Raw genomic sequence first — 20,893 nt, forward strand, 5'->3', positions numbered from 1 at the left:
GCAGGTAACCAGACCCCCATCTCATCCACCTGTTGCCCTGCTCTCAGCTCATACCGATGGCTGCATGGGGTGGAGAGAAGGGTCGTTTATGACCAGCCAACAGAGGAGGAAAGAGCCTGAGCTTGGTATATGGATCAGGTGCCCAGTTTTGATGGTAAATGGAGACGTACATCCATCATGGCCTCATACATGAGAGGCATGGTGACCAAGAAGGGCTCAGATCGCTTAGGAATGAAGGTTGGGGTCACACGACCAGGTAAGCTACCAAGCCCAGCAGAGGTGCTGAGGGTGAGGGAAGCTGGAAGAGGGTAGAGGTTTTCTGAGCAGCTGCCTATATCAGCAGCTCTCTGCTGCAAGGAAAATTAAATTTCTTACATATTTAAACCACTGTAAGTTGGGTTTCTGTTACACCAGTTCTGACTGATATAGTATTTCTAACAATAGCATATGGCTGGTTTTTGTTCTTCAATCCTATTTAATGAACTTTGAGTTTTAATGTGAGAATTCGGCTCATTTGAGGTTTGTGTAAACCTGGATATAATTTATTTTATTTCATCCATTTTAACTCAGGCTTATTATTTATTTTACTTTGTCCTTTCTCTCTTTTTCTTGTTTTTGATGGCTTGGTAACATGGCCATTTATTAGATTTTTATTTTCTTGTAGATTTTTTTCTTTTAGATTTTCTTATAGATTCTTATAGGTTTCTTAGAGAAGCGCTATACTTTTCCATGCCATGAGTGGTTATCTGTATTTTTTCCACATTCGGAATAGAATACACAATTGCAATTATATAATCCTCCATTATGTGAGAAAAGCATCTATTTCCCCACATTAAAGAGACCTATTTGTGGTATTTTTCTGTCTCCTCAGCCCGCAAAGATATTGAAACACTTTTACTTTCCATCTTCTTCCGCCCCTTCCCTAAGTACTAGGCTGAGATCCTTCAGGACTTACAGTCTGACATTACTATTAGTCTTTCTCTTAGGATTCCTCTTCTCTCAGCAATCTGTAGATACACTTACAGCATAGTTTGCTTCCACGGATGCAGATGAGAAGTCAAATGACATCTTATTGTTTCTTTGTAAGTTACTTATTTTCCCTCTCTAGAAATGAGTAAACTTTTATATTAACACTTGAGATTTCAGTCATTGTTTTCAGGACATGGCTAAAGATGAGTATTATTTTGTGTAAGTTCTGTTTGGAATTCAGTGGGTCCTTCAAATCAGCAGATCAAGTCTTTATTGGAAAATTTTCAAGGACAATTTCCTCTATTATTTGTTTAATTATTGCCTGTCTTCCATCTGCTTTATTTTACAAATTTCTATTATCCTAATAATAATAATTCCAACATAGAATAATCCAAATATGCAAGTATTTGATTGCCTGCATCATTTCCTCAAACTCTGTTTATTTCACCTCATAATTTTCCTCTCTTTGCATTTTTGATTTGTGTTTTGTTTCATTTCTCCATTTGGCATTCTAGGTCAGGTTTCAACAGTGACTCTGCAATCCTTTGATTCATATCTTGAAATTTTTAGTCTGAAAATGAGATTCTTTAGATCCAGAACGTGTGTGTGTGCATGTGTGTGTGCATGCGTGTGTGCGTGTGCATGCGTGTGTGTGCAGGTGTGCATGTGTGTGTATGTGTGCATGCGTGTGTGTGCACGCGTGTGTGTGCATGCGTGTGTGTATGTGTGCATGCGTGTGTGTGGACGTGTGTGTGCATGCGTGTGTGTATGCGTGCGTTTATGCACACTGTATTTGTGGTTCCTTACGTGTTGTTGTCATCATTGTTTTTGGTTCAGGCTGTCCTCTCTCTCCCCCAGGGGGTTTGTAGCTGTTGTTCTCTGCAATATGCTGGTTCTTTCACTTTCTCACTTCTGGGTTCCCCAGGATGGGTTGGTATTTTCCTTTGCTGACCCACTGGGGCCCATGTTCAGCTGCTGGGGATCTAGAGCAAGGCCAGTCTCTCGAGTAATGGATGGTGCAGCAGTCTTTGACTTGCTGGGTCCGCTGGCAAGTGGTTGGTCCCAAAAGGTCTCCCTCTGCCCGCTAGTCTTTTCAGCTGCAAAGACTGGCATTTTCCCAGTGAGGAGAGGATTTAGCACTTTTGTTTTTCTCCACAGCTTTCTGTGAGCTGGAGCAATGAGCTCAAAGAATGCTCACAGGGGCAGCTGCAGCCTCTCCCTTGGGGGGTCCTTGGATTTCCGTAGGTCAAGTGTTCCGATTTCACTTTTCTTCTGAGTTTTACTCCTGGGCTCTGCACCTCCAGTCCCCGGGCTGTCGTGGGGCTCAGAAGCAGAAACTTGCTCTGCCAACTCTCTTCTTCTGGACCCCAGAGATGCACTAGATCTCTAAACCCCAGAAGTTGCTTGGCTCACAAAACATTCAGTAGCTGGTTTTAAATTGAAGGATGAAGGCAGCACAGATGTATTCAGCAACCATCTCCACAGAATTCTCAGAGGAAATTCCACTATATTCTAAATGGCAGAAATATGTTCACAGACCACAATGCAATAAAACTAGAAATCGCCAAAGAATAGCCAAACAAACAAAAACCTCATTACCAACAAAACCCCTATAGACATGAATCTTCAAAACCTACTCTTTTAACTATCTATTGGGTTCAAAAGAAAAATTAAAGTAGAAATTATAAATTATTTCTAATGAATAACAATGAGGGCACAAAAAATAAAAAATCTGTGAACTATGGCCGAAGAAGAATTCAAAGGAAGATATACAGGCATATCTCAGAGATAATGCAACTTCAGTATCAGACCACCACAATAAAGCTAATATTGCAATAAAGTGAGTCATATGAATTTTTTGGTTTCCCAGTGCATATAAAAGTTATGCTTCCTCTATACTGTCATCTATTAAGTGTGCAATAGCATTATGTCTATAAATGTACATACCTTAATTTTAAAATACTTTATTGCTAAAAAATGTTGATGATCATCTGAGCTTTGAGTAATCTTTTTGCTGGTGGGAGGGTCTTACCTCAGTGTTGGTGGCTACTGACTGATCTGAGTGGTAGTTTGCTGAAGTTTGGGGTGGCTGTGGCAATTTCTTAAAATAAAACAACAATAAAGTTGGCTGCATCAATCAACTCTTCCTTTCATGAAAGCTTTCTTTGTAGCATGTGATGCTGTTTGATAGCATTTATCCCACAGTAGAACTTTCAAAATTGGAGTCAATCCTCTCAAACCCTGCAGTTGCTTTATCAACTAAATTTATGTAATATTCTAAATCCTTTGTTGTCACTTTAACGATGTTCGTAGACTCTTCACCAGAAGTAGTTGCCATCTCAATAAATTGCTTTCTTTGAGCATTCATAAAAAGTAACTCCACACTCATTAAAGTTTTCTCATGAGATTGCAGCAGTTCAGGCACACCTTCAGGCTCCACTTCTAATTCTAGTTTTCTTGCTATTTCTATCACATCTGCAATTACTTCCTCCACTGAAGCCTTGAGTCTCTCAAAGTTATCCATAAAAGTTGGGATCAACTTCTTCTAAACTCTTATTAATGTTGATATTTTGACCTCTTCTCCTGAATCGCAAGCATTCTTGATGTAATCTAGAATAGTAAGTTCTTTCTAGGAGGTTTTCAATGTATTTTTCCCAGACTTATCAGAAGAATTACTATTTATGGCAGCTATAGCCTTACAAAATGTATTTCTTAAATAATAAGACTTGAAAGTCAAAGTTACTCTTTGATCCATGAGCTACAGAATGGATACTGTGTTAGCAGGAATAGGAACAATATTTGTCTCCTTGTACATCTTCATCAGAGTTTCTGGGTGACCTGGTGCTTTGTCGATGAGCAGTAATATTTTGAAAGGAATGTTTTTTATTCTGAGCAGAGTTCTCAACAGTGGGCTTAAAATAATCAGTAAACCTTTCTATAAGCAGATGTGCTGTCATCCAGGCTTTGTTGTTACATTTATGGAGCACAGGCCAAAGAGATGTAACATAATTCTAAAGGGCTCTAAGTCTTGAGGAATGGGAAATATGCATTGGCTTCAACTTAAAGTCACCAACTACCTTAGCTCCTAACAAGAGAGTCAGCCTATTATTTGAAGCTTTGAAGCCAAGCATTGACTTCTCTCTATCTGTGAAAGTCCTTAATGGCATCATCTCCCAATAGAAGGCTGTTTTGTCTACAATGAAGATCTGTTTTTTAGTGTAGCCACCTTCATCAATGATCTTAGCTAGATCTTCTGGAGAACTTGCTGCAGCTTCTCCATCAGCACTTGCTGCTTCACTTTGCATTTTTATGCTACAGAGATGGCTTCTTTCCTTAACCCTCACAAACCAACCTCTGATAACTTCAAACTTTTCTTCTGCAGCTTCTTCACCTCTCTGTCTTCATAGAATTGAAAAGAGTTAGGGGCTTGCTCTGGATTCGGTTTCGGTTTATGGGAATGTTGCAGCTGCTTTCATCTTCTATCTAGACCACTCAAACTTTCTCTATATCAGCAATAAGGCTCTTTTGTTTTCTTATCATTCATGTATTCTGAATTAGCACTTTTAATTTCCTTCAAGACGTTTTTCTTTGCATTCACCACTTTGCTGTTTGGCGCAAGTGTTCTTGGCTTTCAACATGCCTCCCTCACTAAGCTTAATCATTTCTCTTTTTTTAATTTTAATTTTTTATTTTTGTGGAGACATAGTAGTTATGTATATTTATGGGCTGCATAAGATATTTTGATACCTGCATACAATGTGTAATAATCACATCAGGATAAACCAGGTATCCATCACCTCAAGCATTTTTCCTTTGTGTTACAAACAATCCAATTCTACTCTTTTAGTTACTTTTAAATGTATAATTAAATTATTATTGACTTTCATCACCCTTTTACGCTGTCAAATATTAGGTGTTACCCATTCTTTCTATTTTTTTGGACCCATTAACCATCCTCACTCCCCTACCCCTCTCCCAATTACCCTTCCCAGCCTCTGGTAACCATCATTCGACTCTCTATCTCCATGAATTCAATTGTTTTAATTTTTAGCTCCCACAAATAAGTGAGAACATGCCAAGTTTGTCTTTGTGCTCCTGGCTTATTTCACTTAACTCACTGACTGCCAGTTCCATCTACGTCGTCACAAATGACAGGATCTCGTTCATTCTTATGACTGAATAGTACTCCATTGTATAAATCAACCATGTTTTCTTTATCCACTCATCGTTGATGGACACTTAGGTTGTTTCTAAATCTTGGCTATTGTGAATAGTGCTTCAATAAACATGGGAATGCAGATATCTCTTCAATATACTGATTTCCATTTTTTTGTGTATGTACCTGGCAGTGGGATTGCTGGATCATGTGGTAGCTCTATTTTTAGTTTTTTTAGGAACCTCTGAATTGTTCTTGATATTGATTGTACTAATTTACATTCCCACCAACAGTGTATGAGGGTTCTCATTTTTCCACATCCTCACCAGCACTTGTTATTGTCTGTCTTTTGGATAAATACCATTTTAACTGGGGTGAGATGATGTTTCATTATAGTTTTGATTTGCATTTATCTGATGATCAGTGATGTTGAGCACCTTTTCATACACTTGTTTCTCATTTGTATGTCCTCTTCTGAGAAATGTCTATTCATCAGATCTTTTGCCCATTTTTAAATTAGATTATTAGATTTTGTTCCTATAGAGTTGTTTGAGTTCCTTATATATTTTGGTTATTGATCCCTTGTCATATGGATAGTTTGCAAGTATTTTCATCCATTCTGTGGGTTGTCTCTTCATGTTGTTGTTTCTTTCACTGGGCAGAAGCTTTTTAACTTAATGTGACCCATTTGTTCATTTTTGCTTTAGTTACTTGTGTTTGTGGGGATCATTTCTAGCCTTTGATTTAAAATGAGATATGTGCAACACTTCCTTCACTTGAACACACAGAAGCCATTGTAGGGTCATTAATTGGCCTAATTTCAATATTCTGTGTCTCAGGGAATAGGGAGGCCCAAGGAGAAGTAGAGAGATAAGGGGATGGCTGGTAAGTGGATCCATAATATTTATGGATCAAGTTCACTGTCATATGGGCACATTCATACCCCAAAACAATTAAAATAGTAACACCAGAGATTACTGATCACAAATCACCGTAACAGACACAATCGTCGTGAAAAAGTTTGAAATATTGTGAGAACTACCAAAATGTGACACAGAGACATGAAGTGAGAACATGTTGCTAGAAAAAAATGGTGGAGTTGCTCTATGTAGGGTTGCCACAATTCTTCAATTTATAAAAACACAGTAGCTGGAAAGTGCAATAAAACAAGGTATGCCTGTACAGATTTAAATAATTGTATTAGAAAAACAAAACAAAGGTTTAAAAATAATGAAGAGGTCCCAGGTAAAGATACAGATTGAATATACAAGCTTAATTTTGTTCCCACTGAAACACCTATTAAAAATAGAGGAAAGGGATTTTGTTTTCACCTTGATATTTTGTAAATGTCAAATCCTCAGAAAAGGCAGAAGAATGCTACAATAAACATCCATATATGAATCACCCAGGTTCACCAGTTGTTAAGATGTTACCACACTTGCTTTATCTCTTTGTCTCCTTTTTATACATATGTGCATATACATTTTTCCTGAATAATTTGAAAATAAGTTACCCATGTTATGACACTTCACTCTTAAGTATATATCCCCTAAGAATAAGGACAACCTCCTATTGTCATAAACTGGCCTCCGTAGAAGGGAGACTCAGAGATATGCATGCAGGAAATTTATTAAGGAGAGCTCTTGGGATCAGCATCTTGGAAAGGGAAGGAAGAAGGATCAGGCAAAGTGAGGAAGTGGACTGTGATACAGATTCAATAAAAGTAACAGCCATCTCCTTGAGGAGCTTTGAAACTGTAATGGCACTTCAGGGTTATCCCAAGTTGGAGTGAGGGGAGCTGGGGCTTTGTGCCTTCATGTCCACCAGTAATAAGGCATGAACTGCCTTGGGAGAGGGCATGACCTTGGGCGACCCTGGACTCTTCAACCCAGGCACTTCCTGAAGAGTGCTGATATCTGATGGCTATTTGCTGGCAACACTGCCAGCAGCTATAGAAATAAGTCCTTCACTCTTGAGGGGGAATCTGGGCAGTACACCAAGTGTCCACTACAGTCTGCCCCTTTGCCACACAGAGCCACTTTTTCACTTAGGTTCCAGGAGCTACAACTCCAGGATTCCCATGGGCATCTTTCCTGGGAGAAACTTAAAAGGAAGGTTAGAGGGCGACACTACCAACCCTGCCAATGCAGCTGGTCTCAAGGCCACAACTGATATTCTTGCTCAGTGTGTTCAGGATCCAAAAATTAGTTTTGATCTGGAAACAAACAAAAAGTTTGAGTAGCAATATCCACATCACGTGGGTTGGATTTTAAGAATAAAATTCCAAACTGGATAAAGAGGGATATTATTACTACAAAATTTATGAAGAGGATTTAATGAGCATAAAACTTTATGCACCAAATGACATAGCGAATAAATATAGAAAGCAAAAAAGTATTAGAAATATAAAGAGAGCCTCATAAAAATACAATTTCAATGGGAGACTTCAATATGTCTGCTTCAAAATCAGTAGCTCTAATAGGAAAAATGGATGCATAGAAGGATTAAAAATAGAATCGGCAAACTCAAATAAGTATTTCTTCAACTACAGAATATAGATTTTTATACATACATGGAGTATTTACTAAAATTTATCTTCTATTGGGTCATAAGGAAAATCTTGAAAAATTAAATAAATTAGGTATTTTAAAGGCTATCTTTCCCATTCATCATCCAATAAAAAGAGAAGTAAACAATTTAAAATATTACCAAAATATGCTAATGATTTGGAAATTAAGTGTAAGAAATACAATGTTAGGTAACCCTTGGATCAAATAAAATCAAATAATCAAAATAAAAAATAAATTACAAATTATCTGGAAAACAATGGAAAGGAGACCTCATCATTCAAAAGCTAATGGAAGACAGAAAAAGCTGCAGTCAATGGAAGTTGTGTAGGCTTAAGTAACTTTGTCAATAAATGAACTTAATATTTGTATATGACTCAGTTTATGTATTGCTACAGATCCATAGCAACCCTGTACCCCACGCTTCCTCTTCTGACATCAGCCATTGCCCTGCTTCAGTGAACATCACACAGGTCTTACCATGTAAACCAGGTATCAAACTTTAATGTGCATACAGATCACCTAGGAATCTTATTAAAATGCAGATTCTGCTTCAGTAGGTCTGGAGGGGAGCCTGAGAATTTGCAATTTTTTTTTAAGACAGGGTCTTGCTCTGTCACCCAGGGTAGAGTGCAGTGTTGCAATAATGGCTCAGCTCACTGCAGGTGCACACCACTGAGCCTGGCTAATTTTTTGTTTTTGTAGAGGCAGGGCCTCACTATGTTGTGCAGGCTGGTCTTGAACTCTGAGCTCAAGCGATCTTCCTGCCTTGGCCTCCAAAGTGCTGGGATTACAGGTGTAAGCCACCACAGCTGGCTGAGAATTTGCACTTCTAAAATGCTCCCAGGTTCTTCTGCTGCTACTGGTCCCCTACGCGCACACACACACACACACACACACACAAACTTTAAGTAGCAAGGCTATACATCATCACCCAAAAGCAATCAGACCGACAGAAATGGCCTCTCTAAGGTTTAGTTAAGGTGCCAGCTTGGAGATGACACCTTTTGGGGATGAGGTGCTTTCCTCCAGAATATGGTACATACACTGAATTAATGGCCAATATACGGTGTGATATCCCCAGGAGCAAAGGATTGGAAGTAAGATTAGCCTCTCTCAAACCAGCTAGCTATTTGGGGCCATTTTGGCCATTCATGCCAGTTGACTAGCAGATAAAGAAAGGATGGTTTTACCTGCTGAGATAATCCACCCTGGGATAATCCACCCTGTAACATGAGGAGCTAGGGTAGCTGCTACACAATGAGAATCCAGGAAATCCCTGGGCATCTCTTAGGACTTCCATGCAAAGGACAATCCTAAATTCCTTGCAGCAACTACAGTTAGACAAGAGCAGGGGCTCAGATCCCTCAGATCCCTTGAGGAAGAAGGTCTGAGTGACTCCACCAGGAAGCAACCCATTTCAGTTGAATAATAGCCAAGAGGGAGGGAAATCCAGAATGGGTAGCAGAGGAGGAAGACAATGAATTGGAATTACTATCCTGGAACAGGTTACGTCAGCAAAAACTGTACTTGGTTTGCCAACCCTCTAAAATTGCCAGAAGCTGCAACAAGTCACGACCTTGGAGGACTGACTTGCATCTCTCCCCTAGGAGATAAAATGAAGGCATCGTTCTTATATGTGCTCCAGATATTATAAGAGGGTGAAAGTAGGTCGGAATGGTGCAAAGTGGAATGTACCAGACTTGGTATGCACTGCCATAGATCTCTCTGTGATATCTTCTCCCTAAGCCCCATACTCACCAACCTCAGGCCTAAACCCCTTGCCTTCAATCCTAGATAGAAGAAATCTACAGGGGACAGCAAGCTAGTCCCTGGTCATGGAACCAGGTCAATGCCTCTGCCATTGACTACACTACAGATGGAGGATCCCCACAGTGGCACTGTTGGAAAAGGAGAGACAAGCTACTGCCAGCACTAGCTGGATTGGTCTAGAAGGCTCTGACTTCCCCAGCTGCTATCTGGAGAGACCAGGTAATACAGCCTGAACGTGCTGGAGGGTTAATGCCCTGTGGGGGAGACTTTGAGCCACAGGGAATGAGACGAGACCGGAAGGAGTCATGGTTAAATTCTACTCACTTTCTCCTCCTGAGGATGTTCCAAGACAGAGTAGTTCATACAAGTTCTCTGAAGATCTGAAGATGTACTGTGAGTCCAAGCAGTTAGCTTCATTAATTACAAAACTCAGGTCCTCTCAGTAATGCCTCTTATCTTTGCACTTCTCCTTCTTGCCTCATTTTTCCCTCAGTATGGTTTCTCCAAGGTTGCACTCCCCAGTGAGGTGTTAGCATACAAACTTGCCAAAGCCTCTGTTTTCTAGAGAATTCAGGCTAAAACAATATTCTTGAGAAATAGAAAAAGGACAAGAAAATTAGCTGGGGGGAAGGGGAAACTCATTAAGATGGAAGATTATATTTTAGAAATAGTAGAGGGAAATAGCAGGAAAAAATAAATCCAAAATCTCTGTCTTTAAGGAAAAAAAAAATCCCAGTATATCAGTCAGGATTCTATATTGCAAGCAACAGAAGCTGATTTGGATGATTAAGCAGAAAGTAAGTTTATTAAAAAATATTGAGTAGCTCACAGTATTTTTTTTTTTTGAGAAGGAGTCTCGCTCTATTGCCCAGGCTGGAGTACAGTGGCATGATTTCAGCTCACTGCAAGCCTCTGCCTCCCAGGTTCAAGCGATTCTCCTGCTTCAGCCACCTGAGTAGCTGGGACTACAGGCACACATATCACCACGCCTGACTAATTTTTGTAGGCTTCACCATGTTGGTCAGGCTGATCTCAAACTCCTGACCTCAAGTGATCCGCCCACCTCAACCTCCCAAAATGCTGGGATTATAGGAGTGAGCCACTATGCCTGGCCAAGTAGCTCACAGTATTATTGAGAGGGCTGAAAAGTCAGATTCAAGGTTAAGCAATGCCCAAAGAATACCCAGTGCTAGCCTGATAAAGAAACTGCCACTGCTGTCACCACCCACCAAAGTCGGGGCCTTGACCTCGCAACCTCTTCTGGAACCGCCACCATCAAAGCGGGTTGCATGGGCCTACGGAAATAAAACCTCCGTGCAGAACTTGATCCCTCATGTAACTGACTTCCAATTCATTCTACAAACGTCAAATATGCACATCTTAACTGTGAGAGAGATTGGGAATTTGAGGTCTAACTCCTACCCTGGAGAGGTGAAACTCATGATTGTGAATTTCCCCCAACAGAAAAGGGATATTCAAAGATGATGGCAAGTGATGAATAAGACAGATGTCTACTATGAGAAATAAAATAGATACACCCCTCATGAGGCAGATAAAAGATAAGTGAAAAAGAGCAAAAATGTTTAAGAAATAGCTCTGGAGCAACTGATCATCTGAAATAGAGCTGTCCAATAGAAATATAATGTAAGCTACGCATGTAATTAAAATGTCTTTCTTTTTTTTTGAGACAGGGTCTTGTTCTGTCACCCAAGCTGGAGTGCTGTGTCTCTAACATGGCTCACTGCTGCCTCAACCTCCCAGTATCAAGCGATCCTCCTGCCTCAGCCTCCCATGTAGGTGGGACCGCAGGCATACATCGCCATGACTGGTTAATTTTTTAAAAAAAATTTTTAAGGATGGGATCTCACTATGTTGTCTGGGCTTGTCTCAAACTCTTGTACTCAAGCAATCCTCCCACCTCAGCCTCCCAAAGTGCTGAGATTACAGGCGTGAGGCACCATGCCTGGCCTAAAATTTTTCTAGTGGCCACATTAAGAAGCAAAAAGAAATATACAAAGTTAATTTACATAATATTTTATTTATTCTAATGCATCCAAAACATTCACATTTCAACATATGATCAATATAAAAGTTATAAATTAGACATTTTACAGCCTTTGTTTTCCATACTGAGTCTTGGAAATCAGTGTATATTTTAGACTTACAGCCCATTCCAGTTCTGAAGAGTCATATTTCAAGTGCTCAATAGCCACAAGTGGCTATGGCTACTGTATTGGACATTGCAGAGACAGAAGAAATAAAATTGGGACTTTATTTTATGTCATTTAGACAGAAATGAGCTCCAGATGAATTAAAGACTTAAATCTAAAAAATGAAACCATTTTAGAAGAAAACATGTGACATTATATCAACCTAGTACTTGATGAGATCTTTCCATTTATCTGCAAATCAGATGGCAGATAAAGGGTTAATACCTATGTGCATATCAGAATAAAAATGGTATCAGAATAAAAATAATCAAAAGCTATCCTAGACAGTTCCCAGAAGAACAAGTCCAAATGTCGAATAAATGTAAAAAGATGTTCTGTCTCCCTAAGAGTTAAGGAAATGTAAATTATACAACAATGAGTTATCACTTTACTCACATCGGACTAGCAAATTGGGAACATGATAACACCTACTACAGGCTGGAAAGGGATGCTCTTCACCACATCGCCAGCAGCTGTGACCTTGTTGGAGCGCAATCTGGCAACGTATATCAAAAGAAAACAACTCCACACATTCTTTCACCCGGCAATCCCACGCATGGGAATTCTTCCCATAGAAATAAAAACACCAGAATATATGTGTCTATGGATGTTCACATCAACAGTGATCATGGTTGCAATGGGGGGAAAAAACCTGAAAACAATGTGAATGCCACAGGAGAATTACTGAGTAAATTGCAGTACATTTATATCATTGACATAATGCAGCCATTTAACAAGAATAACTTAAACCTCTGTCTACTGACTTGAGAGCACTTCCATCTTCCATTTCTGAAAGATGCAGAGAAATTTATAAACTGTGGTTCTATTTTTGTAAGCTATAGGAAGAGAAATCTACATATATATGTATATATTTAGATACGATTTTATGAGCATGAAGAAAGATATAGATGGATACAGTCACTCTGCTAGCAATGTTACCTGGGAAGAGGAGAAGCAGGCAGTATCATTGGAAAGAAAAGGAGAAATAAAAGGTTAAAAGGAAAAGAAGCTCTTATTTCAAGTCAGGACAATTTTTGTAAAGTTATCATGTGTGTTTGAAAAAGGCAAACATTTATCTCTATATAAATTTATTTGGTTAAACTTGGTGGGCTGGGTGCAGTGGCTCATGTCTGTGATTTCAGCACTTTGGGAGGCTAAGGTGGGTAAATCGCTTGAGTTCAGGAGTTTGAGACCAGCCTAGGCAACATGGTGAAACCCCATTTCTACCAAAAATACAAAAATTAGCCAGGCATGGTGGTGTGCACTTGTGGTCCCAGCTACTTGGGAGGCTGAGATGAGAGGATTGCTGGAGCCTGGGAAGTTGAGGCTGCAGTGAGCTGAGATGGCACCACTGCACTCTAGCCTGGGTGATAGAACAATAGTAATAAATAAAACAACATAGTAAATAAAATAAATAAAATAGTAATAAATAAATAGTAATAATAATTACTTGTTGATCATGGTACTAGATCTTTGTTTCTTACTTGATTTTTGACTACTTGTTCTGTAGACTTCTAAAGGTAAAGTTTCGCATGAAGCCATGGATTTGTTTTCTCCTTATAATTCTCAGTTTTTGTATTACACATTTCAGTCTTATGTTACTAGGCACACATAAGCATAAGGCTAAACTGATTAGTAGATTGAGTATTTTATCACTATGAAATATTATTTTTTGTCTTTTTGAGTAACAGTGATTATTTTTGCCTTAAAATGCATTTTGTCGAATGGTAAGATTGCTTGTACCAATTGCTTTCCTTTTCCTGGCATTTTCCCAGTTACCTTTTCTATCTCTTTATTTTCAGTCTTTCTGTATTACTCTGTTTTACTGTCTCTTATACAACAACCCACGGTTTGACTCTTTTTAAACTCAATTCGAAAGTCACTGTCTTTTAGCAGCAAATTTGATAGTCATATTTATTATGGTTACTGATATATTTGCACATTTTCTACCAATTTACCTTGTGCTTTCTATTTTATATGCTGTTTTTGTGTTTTTCATCCCTGATCTTTGGTTAGCTGCTAGCATTTTACTTGTTCCCAACTAATTTTTCTTCTAATGACTTGAAAAGTATATGTTTAGTTCCTGTATCTTTATATTTTTATACACATAGTTACGCATATTATTAATTGACATCCAGAGCTAACGGTATAAATAAAATGAGGCTCCTAGCATGCTTTTACTTCTCTCTACTACCTCCTTTCCAGAATTCATAACTCTCCATCCTGAGTTATCTTAGATTTTAGTTTATTATTATAGGTTTATTGTTATAATTTATTTAGACTTAAAAGTAAACTTTACTGATTCTGTTGCTCACCTGTGCTTCTTATATCCCTTTTTTTCTTCCTAGATTTATTTTCTCTTTGAATATATTTTCTACACCATGGTTTCTCAACCAGAGGTGATACAGCACCCCCTCCAAATGTGGGGCTGTTTTGTATTGTCACAGGGAGGAGAAATGCTACTGGCATTTAATGGATGATGGTCAAGGACACTAAGCAACCTGCAATGTGTGGATCAGTCTTACACAGTGAAGAATTGTTCCACCCCAAATGCCAGTGGTACCCTGTTGAGAAAGGTTACTCTATGTGGACAGTGAATTATAAAGTTTTTGAATCTGTTTGTGTGTCTTAAAATGTCTTTATGATGTCCTCACATTCACTTGCAGTTTGGCTGGTTAAAGAATGTTAAAAGAACACTTCAAATTAAACTTAATGGAGTTTAACTGAGCAAGAAGAGAAAACAATTCACAAGTCGGGCAGCCTCCAGAAGTCTTCAGAGAGACTTCAGGGATGCCTCATGATCAGAACAAATTTATAGACAAAAAAAGGAAAGTGACACGCAGAAATTGGAAGTGAGGTAAAGAAACAGCTAGATTGGTTACAGATTGGCATTTGACTTCTCTGAACACAGTTTGAACACTGAGCAGCGTATGAATGATTGGAGTATGGCTGCTGGGATTGGCCAAGACTCAGCTACTGTTACAGATGCATACTCCTAAGCTAGGTTTTCAATCTTGTCTGTTAAGTTAGGTTATGGTTAGTCCACAAGTATAGAGTCCTTCTCAGGCCATATTTAGTTCACTTTAATAAGAATCATAAGTTCACAAGTATTTTCATCAGAAAACTTTAAAGATGTTATTCTGTTTTCTTACTTACTATGTTGCAAATGTGAAGTCTGGTATCAATCTTATTCTTATTCCATCCTGCATAATTTTTTCACTCTGAAAACATTCAGAGTTTCCTCCTTATCCTTAGTGTCCTGAAATTTCATCATGATTTACTTACATGTCAGTCTTCTTACATTCTTCCTGTAAATATTCACTGCTTCCTTTCAATATGCGTATTTCCAATTTCTAAGAAATTGTCTTAAATTTTTGCCTTGTTTTAGGCACTCTGCTTCCTTAATTTTCTTCTCTCCTCTAATTCACATTAAGCAGATAGTGGAACTTTTACATCTGTCATTCATGTCTCATAATATTTTGTTCATTCTACCCATCTATTTATTGTTTTGCACTGCATTCTGGAAGAATTACTTAGCATGATATTCTGGTTCGCTGATAATACTCTTCAATCCATTTTGCTATTCAACCCATCTATTGAGATTTTTATTTCAAGAATAATTTTTTTAATTTCTAAAACCTCGATGCATTTTTTATTTTTTTAAAAAATGAATACAGTAGGCTCTGCCAATTGTCCAAGGTATACAATGATACTTATTCCATAGTCTGGTTCTATTTGCTCTCTTTATTTCCTCAGGTGTAAGTTCTTTGGTTTGTTGTTTTTGATGTTACTGTTTCATGTGTTGGGTTTTCCAAATATCTGGTGACTCTTGGCTATGTTTTTATTTTGAAGCTTAAAATTTCTTGTCAGCCTATCTGAAAGTGCTTTCACTGTTCACCACAGTCTAACTCCAGGGATAGAATATAAATTTGTTTTCTGGACTTGGAGACCTCTGTTTCTCAACCTACCCACCCAGGACACAGTTTTGCATTCAGACTTACTGCTGCCATCTGTGGGGAGACACTTATGTAACTTACTATTTAGCCAAAGCAGGGTGGATTGGAGGGAGCTGGTCACCATGCCTGATGGCTTCTATTGCACCACTCCAAATCAATGCCCTATGTCCCCAACTTCTCGGCTCTAGGTATGTACCACCCTTGGAATGACACCCATTAGTTACTGCCTTGGTGTGTTTGAGGCTGTTTTCACTTCTCTTTAATCTCATCTTTTGTAGTTTCTAAACCACTGGAGGCATGCCTTCCTGATTTTCCGTATGGTTTCGGAACACAACACACACACACACACACACACACACACACACACACACACATTTCTGTTATTTCTAGATATTTAGGGGTGGGGCGAGGATACTGTTAAGTGTCCCATCTGCTATCTTGACCCAATCATCCATAGATCACTTTTATGAGAAAAAAATGATAATAGCTACTCCTGGGACCTGCCTCTGTTTCAAAACAGCTGTTTCTGCTGTGACTTGGTGCCCTCTGGCTGCTCCTCCTTTTCTTCCAACAGAATTTACAGTAAAGCCAGGCCTGCCTTTGTGGGAAGGCAGCCATAGTAGAAAGACTGACTTAGCATAAAGGGCATGACAGAGGGGACAGAGCAGAGGCTGTGGAGTCAGATAGGCCATCTGCTAGCTCTGCGACCCCGAGCAGTGGTTGCACTAGCAGGAATAGTAGTGCCAATCTATTAAGTAGCAAGCATATATTGAGTATCTGCTATGTCCCAGGCAATATGCTATATGAACTGTAATCCCTGATGTATCTTAGAGGTAGGATTATTATTGTCCCTGTTGTACAAATGAGAAAAGAGGCCAGAGGGGTAAGTCTCAACCTCATCATCTGTTAAACAGGAATGATAAGACCTACCACTCAGTTTCATTATGGCAATTAGCGTTAACGTGACGCCAGGCATGTGTTGCACACTAAATACCTATTTGCGGAATAGGCAAAAGTGATATAATATATGTAAAATACCTGGCACATACATAGTAGGTATTCATTAAGTGGAAGCATATTACCATTATTATCATTATCCTTATTATTAGCATTCACTGAGATAATGACATTCAAGGATTTTATGTTCTTGGTTTCAACTATGTAAGAACGCCACCACCCCTCCCACCTTCAGATCTATGACATGGACTGATTTATAACTTTGCTGAGGCACGAATTTGAACTACAAGTAGCAAGGCTGGTGAGTGGGAGTGGAAATGTGCCCAGCATCTGTCTTCCAAAATGGGTTTATGTTTTTAATATATGACACCAGTTAACCCTCACCACTGCCCCAAAAGGCAAATATCATTATTCCAGTTTTATAGGATGATAAACCTGAAGAAATTGCAAGCTGTGGTCACAGGGCAATGGTTTAGGACTCCAGGCTAAGCAGTTGGATGGATGGACATGGTTCTTTGTGACTCCAGAAACGAACTCTCTGGGCCTCAGTTTCTTTTTCTGTAAAATAGACCTTACAGTGACTCTTTTGTCAACTCAGTTGGAATTCTACTCATCACTCATGCTTCAATGCCTAGTACAAATGCATTGTGCCACTTCTAAGGATTAGAACCATTCAGGCTGAACTGTCCCCACATGTCCCCACATTCCGCCACTTCCTCCGGCCCTTCATTCACCAAAAGCATCACATGTTGCTAAGAATCAGCTGATTGTACATGCATCTGCTCCCACAACCAAACGGAAAGCAACTTAAGAGAAGCACTTGAGTTGACAATGAGATGAGTCCCCCAAATTTTAGAAATGAGGCTGACCTCTGATAATTAAACGCTTTGTAAAAACGGGATAGAAACAGAGAAATACGTCCCCTGTTCCAGTTATTAAGCTGCTGGCTCTCAGCTCCAAACCTACATTTCCATACCCTGCTCCGTGGTGCTGGAGCTGGAATTCTGAAAATCTGCACTTCTGGTTCACCAGCAGCTCTCTTAGTCTCTGCTCATGGGGGTGCTCAAGGGAGCTACAAGTCTAGAAGAGGAAAAGGCTTTGCTCTTTCCTATTTGCTTTTTGTGGAATTGTTTTGAGCATCACTTATTCACCTTGGCAACAGCGGTGCAGTGTCTTCTTGTAACACCAGCTGAGTCCAGTTTGCAAGTTTCTTCAAAACTTGCAGACCAGATTCTAAGTCTTAATAATTCCAATGTCTTTTCTTTGTTTCTTTCAGCCCTAGAGGTGGTAGATGCTTTCTGTAGTCACTACCCCCATGAGACCTTAGAGGTCTTTTGATCCTTTCCAGAGACCTACTTAACAACTTTATACCCAGTTAACAATTCTTTATATTGACTTATGTCTGTTCAAATAACTGGTGTGGTTTCTCTCTCCTGACTCAATCCCGATTGACACATTCCCTTGAAGGGGCAGAACATCCCCTGAGACAAGATGCAACCATACACCTAACTAAAGACATAAAATCTTCAAAGAAAGATAATGTCCTTCAGAAAAGGGTTTGTCGGCCATAGGTGCCTGGCCCAGGGAGGGTCAGAGAATAAACCCCAGGATGACATCTTCAGCAGTGACAAGAGAACAGACCACCACCATCGATAGCCTGGATGACTGTAAAGACCCCTGCTACAGACTGAATAGCTGCTTCGTGTGCCCTCTACCCTCCACCCCACCGCCCATTCATATGTTGAAAACTAATCCCCAATGCGATTGTATTTAGAGTGGGGCTTTTAGGAGGTGATTAGGTCATGAGTGTGGAACCTTCATGAATGGGATTGGTGCCCTTATAAAAGAGAATTCAGAGAGCTCCTTTCCCCTTCTGCCATATGAAGACACAGTGAGAAGATGGCCATCTGTGAACCAATAAGGCATCCCTCATTAGACATCAAATCTGATGACACTTTGATCTTGGACTTCCTAGCCCCTAGAACTGTAAGAAATAAATAGTTGTTGTTTATAAGCCACCCAACCTATGGTATTTTGTTGTAGCAGCCTGATCAGCCTAAGGCAACCTCTACTGGAGGATAAAACCACCCCTTAGTGTCTGCAACCAGCTGCATTTCTTGCTTCTTTAAGCACAAGAGCCCTTTGATGGTCAGGTATAGTCTGGATGAGCAAAACAAACTGTTAATCTTATATAGGTTTGGGGAATAATTTGTTTGGGGATGAGGTTGGTTTCCAAGCAGAGAGAGGGGTGACACCAGCCTGAGAAACATACTCACTGCAGTGAATCTGGGGCAGCTTGGCTGATTCTCAAAGCACAGACTATCACTGATTGGTTGGTTTCAGATGCAGATTCAGTGAGATGAGTTGCCATTAACCTATTAGGTTTAAGACCAGTTCTGGTGGTTACTTATTACTAAGGCCATAGAACAATCAGTCTTTTCCTATGAGGGTGGGGGCTTTTTAATATTCACATCCCACTCGGACTTCTTGCTTCCATCTTTGTATTCTACAAGCTAGTCTCAACACAATCTGGTCACAGCAACCAACTAGATATTTTTCAAAACTTAAATCAGATTTTGTCATTCCCCTGTTTGCAACCTTCCAATGGATTCCTATCTTACATAGAATAAAACTAGCCCGCCAACAAGGCCCTTAGTAGTAGCTGCCTTCTCCTTAACCCTTCTCTTTTCTTCTCTCTGCTTTTGAAATCCAACTACCCAGTTGAAGTCATGATTTTTTTTTTTTTTTTTTGCTGTTCCTTCTACCCGGACACCCCACCTTTCACTTCTTACCTGGAAAACTCCTATTCATCCACCAAGTCTCAATAGAATCACCACCTCCACAGGGAGGACCTCCATGACTACGCTCTCCTCCTGCTTTGATTGCTGGAATGTGGGGAGGTGAGCCTAATCATTTTCCTATTACATTTATCACAGTTTATAATCACACTGATATGTTTACTTCTTTATATGCTGTCTGTCTCCCCTGTACCACTGTGAATGCCAGGAGGACAGGGACCATGTTTGTTTTGATCACTAACATACAGCTACTAACTAGCAGACACGGAGCACTCAACAGATGTTTGTGGAAAGAATAGATAGACAATCATATGTAGAGGTCTTCCTAGACAAACCAGAGCCTCGCCTCATGGTTGCTTCCCGCAGCCAGCCCTCCACAGCCAGGCCTTCACTTCCTCTATCATGGCTGCCTCAACTTTTCAACAAATGGGCTGCTGCTCTGGACAAACTGAGCCAGTTCTGTAAAACTCAGGGAGGTGTGTAGTGAAGCAAAGTGACCATACACCGGTTAAGGAACCCCCTAATCCGCCCCAGGCTCTGGGTTCCAGGACTCAGCTACAATTGAAGAGGATGAAAGCAATGGACGGCGAGACGGGGTCTGGAGTCAGCAAGACTAGCTCATTCTCCCCACCCCAACAATCACGCACACACACACACACACACACACACACGCACACACACACACGCATCTGTTCAGGCCATTAAGACCAACTCTCATTGACTGAATACCTCTCTGAAGTAGAAGCAGGACCTTTACTTGCTTTTCTTTGTGTAACCCCTGCACCAGACTCATGAGTTAGTTCCTACTATTATCCCAGGACCCACAGTAAGGATGGCAGTATTCAGCCAGCATAGCCACACCAACTGTTAAAATATTGAAATTCTTCCATATTCATTGGTAAATAGTAGCTGCCTCAAACCACTCTTCCCCAGCAACCCTGACCTCATCTTCCACCTCCAATGCCCCACATTCCAGTAAGTAAAAGGGTTAAAGCCTTGGCTATACTGTGGGGGAGGCAGAGGGACTGTCTCCTGGGACCCTGGGGGGTGGGGGGAACTGTCTGTTCTGATCTGTCAGTACTGGTGCCTCCCTGGGTGCTAAATGTTTTGCATTGTTCATTAGGACTGTCTGCTTTGTTGTAGCCAAACAAAATGTTGTACTGTTGTAATATTGTTACTATTGGACAAGCAGATCCCAGGGGCCAAGCTGAGCACTGGCTGGGGGCTTATCTCTGGTTCAGACAGATGCAGGGGATTCTAAGGCCAGCCACCCAGCGAGTCTACAGCCTCCCTGAGCTTGAATACAAAAAGCAGCAAACTCACCACCAAGTCCCAGCCTGGTTACCATTTTCAGAAGCACTGAGCCCTTGCTGTGTGTCTGCTCTGAGTGAGGCTCTGCACAAGGAGACTTGCCAGGGGGCACTCCAGACCCAAAGAAGGGCAATGTGGTCATTTCCAGGGCACAGACCTGGAAGGTCAGAGTCCACTTGTTCAAGCCCCAGATCTG

General features: G+C 40.1%; 1 protein-coding gene across 3 annotated transcripts in view; it reads left to right on the forward strand.

The window, feature by feature from the left end:
* The first annotated feature begins 15 nt into the window (after window positions 1–15).
* The window catches only part of ELMO2 (engulfment and cell motility 2), a 66,558-nt gene continuing 45,680 nt past the window's right edge, over window positions 16–20,893 (forward strand). For 2 of the 3 annotated variants that reach the window (XM_032142835.3, XM_032142839.3), the window contains exon 1: window positions 16–256. The gene's annotated coding sequence lies outside the window, so the exon portion shown is untranslated. Of the gene's footprint in view, window positions 257–10,334; window positions 19,489–20,893 lie in introns of those variants that run through there. The other variant, XM_032142836.3, reaches the window with a different exon arrangement.

The sequence above is a fragment of the Hylobates moloch genome, unplaced genomic scaffold (genome assembly GCF_009828535.3).
Source record: "Hylobates moloch isolate HMO894 unplaced genomic scaffold, HMol_V3 SCAFFOLD_21, whole genome shotgun sequence".
NCBI classification, from domain to species: domain Eukaryota; kingdom Metazoa; phylum Chordata; class Mammalia; order Primates; family Hylobatidae; genus Hylobates; species Hylobates moloch.